Below are 4801 nucleotides of genomic sequence, written 5' to 3' on the forward strand. Positions count from 1 at the left end.
CATTTTAACAAGATGTGTATCCATAAATTGATTTTATAAATAAAATTTTTAATTGCTAATTAATTTGTGGGGACTCTGTCCCTGTCATGGATGTGATGTGGCCGGTGGGGCCCAGGCCTGGGTGACGCTCGTCACCCTTGGGGCCTGCTGTCTCTTCTGCGAGCAGCGGGCGTCGGGGACTCTGGGTCACGCTCTGCTGCTCCTGAAAGCCACAGTCTAATTACTCGGCCCCAGAAGGTGGAGGCAAATCAAAATCACAGAATGTGAACTAGTTCTGTAATTAACCAAGCTCAGTTGAGAAGATTTTTAAGGAATGAAAATCAAACCTTTAGGGCAGCCAGAGTGACTTGGTCTTGCTGTCCTGGGCCAGACCGTGCTTGGACTTGGGGGATGTGCTCTCAGACTGGGCTGTGCTGTCAGAAGGGTTTCCGTTTTTCCCCCGAAAAGTGACCCCTTTGACAGGTCAAACATGGGCCTTGTGTCTGCAGAGAAGCTGCCCCTCAGCCCCTGAGCTTTACCACATCCCTGTCCATATGAGCCCCAGCTGCCGCTGCCTTGGAATAGAGGGGGAGGGGCCGGAGGGGACGCTGCTCTGTCCAGCAGCAAGGTGCCGGATCCCAGCATGGTGTGCCCATCCAGAAGGACCTGGAGTGGTGGGGGCTGCGAAGAGCAGGCTAAGCAGCAAATTGTAAATATTGACTGAGAAGCAGACTGGGAGGCCTCAGCCACTGGGCAGGTCGTGGTTCACTGCCAGCTCTGTGTTTGTGATACCCGCGTTCTCTGGAATTGACACGACTCATCACAGGAAAGAGGTGCAAAGACCACAGGGCATCACGTCCCCCTGATGGGAGCAATGTTGTCTCCCCGGGGCTGTGAGTCTCTTCTGTCCTGGGGACAGTGGGGTCTTGGCAGGAGTTATGGACTCTGCCCACAAATGGCCCTGGGGCCTGTGGACAATGGCTGCCTTGGGCTCCCCTGGGAGTTTCCAGTCTCCTCTGGGGTCTGGGACCAGCAGCAGAGCTCTGCCCACTGTCCATAGGTGTTCCCTGTCCCCCTGCATTTGTCCGCTTGGGTGAGGGGGAAGCTTCTGGAAACCAGAGCCTGAGGGGCTTCCATGGCCCAGACAGTGTTGCTCTACTTCTTAGCATGGTTGGCCCAAGGCAGGGCCCCTTGCTGGGAGGCAGGGACACCTCCCACCTGGCAGGTGCAGGAGGAGGGCAAAGGGCAGCTCCGTCCTGCCCAGCAGGTGTGACCAGTGGGGCCCTTGTGTCCTCTACCTGGTCACCCGCCATCTCAGACCTGGCCTCTCTCTGCTGGATGTCCCCATGTCCATGGGGTGAGAACTCAGGGAGCACACGGCCCCCTCACATCCTGCCTTGACCTCATAGGCCACTCCCTGCTGTCTCCATCAGTGGTCAGTCCCTGGCACCCTGCTGGGGCTCCTGGTACACTGGGTCCTGACTGGAGCTGAGAGCTTGGGGGCTCCAGGGACCTGGGTGACAGACCCAGAGAGTCAGGGATGATGACCCTCCTGTAGCCCTGCTCTGCCCACAGTGCCCCAGTTAGGTGCTCTGGGGACAGTGGAGAGGCATATCCTACCTGTGACATTCACCTGTCCCTATCCTCAGATAGGGCCCTATCCTATCAGGTTCCAACCCCCCAAGGCCCTTTGGGGAGTAGGGAGGACGGCTCTTCCTGATGGAGGGGAGCCCTGAAGCAGGTGGCTGGCCCTCTTTCCACCCCAAGAGGACTCCCCCCCTCCAGATTTTTGGTTATTTCAGGTCACTATTTCTTGTGGAATTTGGAGAGAAATACAGTCTACAGTGGTCCTCAAACTTTTTAAACAGGGGGCCAGTTCACTGTCCCTCAGACCATTGGAGGGCTGGACTACGGGCCCTGGGAGGAGTCAGCTGCTAAGCAGGACAGGCAGTGGCGGCAAAAACACCCTGCGGGCCCAGTAAATGTCCTAGGTGGGCTGCATGTGGCCCGTGGGCAGTAGCTCGAGGACGCCTGGTCTAGGACCTCTTTAAAATAGAAACTTCATTGCTGTTTTATTTGTACCATGTAATATAACTTGGGATTGCTAATCCACGTCTGGAATGATGTTTTGTTAAGCACACTCAGAGGAAATTCCCCCTCCTAGGACCAGTTGAGACAGCCCCCTCCCACATTGTGGGGACTGCAGGGACATCTGGGTTCTCCTGTCACTGGGAATGTGGTCCCAGGCAGCCTCCAGCTCCCTCCTGGGGACTCTAGCTTTCTCTTCTGCCTCCTGAGGGACCTGACTACTGAAGTTTAAGTTCACCGCACATGGCCTCAAGGCTTTCCTGTGCCTCCCATCTTTTTTTCTTCTGTCTTTTTGTTATTGGCTCAGATGTTACTTGCTTTTCTGTCAGTTCACTGGAAAACAGAGACTCCGAGCACTGGAGCCCTTGAGCTCAGCCTTCCTTCTGCCTCCACAAACCAGAAAGTGAAGACACAACCCAGATGTGGTCACGGCGGCCTGGTGGTGGTTTGGGAGAAGACAGGGCACTGTGATGATGACGATGGTGCTTGCACACGGACTACTCACCACATGCCAATTATAGGTCTTTGAGCCTCATATTTTTATATTTGTCAATACATTTAAAAATGTTTTATCTGGCTTTTTATTTTTTTTTGTCTTCAGGGGCAATCCAGATATTCATATTGGCAGAATAAAATTCTAGAGCAAAGTTCATACAACTGTGGATCCCCATCAGTTAGTAGGTTATGAAATCAATGGGGAGGGTTGTGATCAATTCTTGAAGTAGGACAGTATGCAATGCAGCAGCAAAGACGATGTCTGCACTCCCTGGATGGAGCGAGGGAAGCATGCTGCCATGGGTTTGGCACTCATGGGCGTACCTGGTGTGCATACGAGGGTAACTTGTTTCCCATGCGAATGTGTTTCTAGCTCTTGGTAATATTGACATTATCTGCAGGCTAAGTAGTGCTTCCCAGAATTGCGTGTTACCAGCCATCTGGTGACCTTGCCAAAATACAGATCCTGGCTCAGCAGGTCTGCATCATGGTAGAGCCCTGGGATTCTGCAATTCCAACCAGCTCCTGCCCAGGCTGCCACTGCTGGCTTATGCTGCACCCTGAGGCAGGGTTCCTGAAAACGTCATAGTGGCATCTCTACTTGCCACCCAACCACCTTGCATCTGTGCAGGACAGTGGGTCAAGAAAGCAAGCTTTTAATCTCCACAAGCCTCTGGTCCTTGGGAGGCTGTGCAGAGCCCTCACATAGGCCAGAATGACAGGGCCCTTCAAAGAGTTGAATCTAACAAGTGCTGGGTCATTGGACACCCCCAACCAGAGGTCTGAGTATGCCAGGGACACCCCAAGGCCCCATAACAATAAAGCATGTGCACTCAGAACTGTCGTCTGCGCTCCTCCTGAAGCCGTGTGTGTCGTTTATCTTCCTGCACTCAGGGTTTTCTCTGCTGAAGACTTTTCCTCTCTGCGAGGCACGCATACAAAATCTCCAGAAGCCAACACTGCGGGATAATGAAAATGCCCAATAAATCCAGAATATACCTTCAAACAAGAACACCACATGCAAATGACAAAGTAATTCCATCGTTGAATGTGACTCCTAAAACACTGGTGTGGGGCTGGGCTGTTTAAATGGTCGGCCCAGTATAATTGCTATTGTGTTTCTGGCAGCAGCAAAGGCTGAATCAAATGGCTGTAAAATATCATGGCTGTTGTCCCTGCTTTTGTTTTTGGATGTAAACCACTTGCATTACTGTTTACACATCAGTGCAAAGTCATGCAAATGAAATAGCAGGGTTCAGTGCAGCCAGGAGTGGAACACTGGGGATAACTTTGCAAGATATTTCTTCTTTATTTATCCCAGATCCCCAAACATTTAGTCTGGCCAGGTGCAATTACTCAGAAGCTCTGGCTCAAAAGCACCTGTGTTTATTGTGCCCCTTTGACCTGGCATGAACTGAGAGATTGGAAGGCAGGAGTTGTCTAGTGCCCAGCGCAAGATGGGATTGATCATAAAGGCTGCCAGGGAATGCTGAAGTTGCCTGGATTTTTTTTTAACTTTAGGAATTGCAAAAAGTTTTGACATTTTAATACTTTTCTATAGTCAGACGAATGAGTTTGGCTTTGGAGAATTACGTGCAGTTGCACAGGTAACAGGTGCCACCTTGGTTTATTCTGGTTGCTGTGACCAGATGGCACAGATTGGGGCTTAGAGAGAACACAAGTTTATTTCTTCCAGTACTGGGGGGATTTCTGAGATCTGGGTGCTGGCAATTTTGGCAGCTGGTAAGGGCTCAGTCCAGGCTCACAGATGACACTTTTTGACTGTGTCCCCACGGGGCAGGGGTAGGAACCTCTCCAGCCCCCCTGATGAGGGCACTGATCCCCTGCCTGGGGCTCACTGTCATGACCTCACCTCCTTGTGGGTGAGGATTTCAACATATGAATTGTTTGAGACACAAACATTCATACCATAGCAGTGTACCCTAAAATAAAATCCTGAACAGATTCCCTCTTGGCCCAAGGGACCCTAGAAAAACCTTAGACTGAGTTCCCAGCCATGAAGAGAAGGGGAAGATGGACACACCTCCTTATACCCCTGCCTTAGGATTTTAATGAAACAATTGACCAGCATTAATGTTCAAATAGATCATAAACCCAACAAAACAGAATTTTTGTGACAATACGATATGGAATTATTAATAGCACCTAAGGCCATGCAGGGCAAAGATATCAGATCCCTGCAGGACAGCAGTCTGCTCAGCAGACCACTGAGTCACAC

This window comes from Otolemur garnettii, unplaced genomic scaffold (genome assembly GCF_000181295.1).
Source record: "Otolemur garnettii isolate 467f Iridium unplaced genomic scaffold, OtoGar3 scaffold00007, whole genome shotgun sequence".
NCBI lineage: Eukaryota > Metazoa > Chordata > Mammalia > Primates > Galagidae > Otolemur > Otolemur garnettii.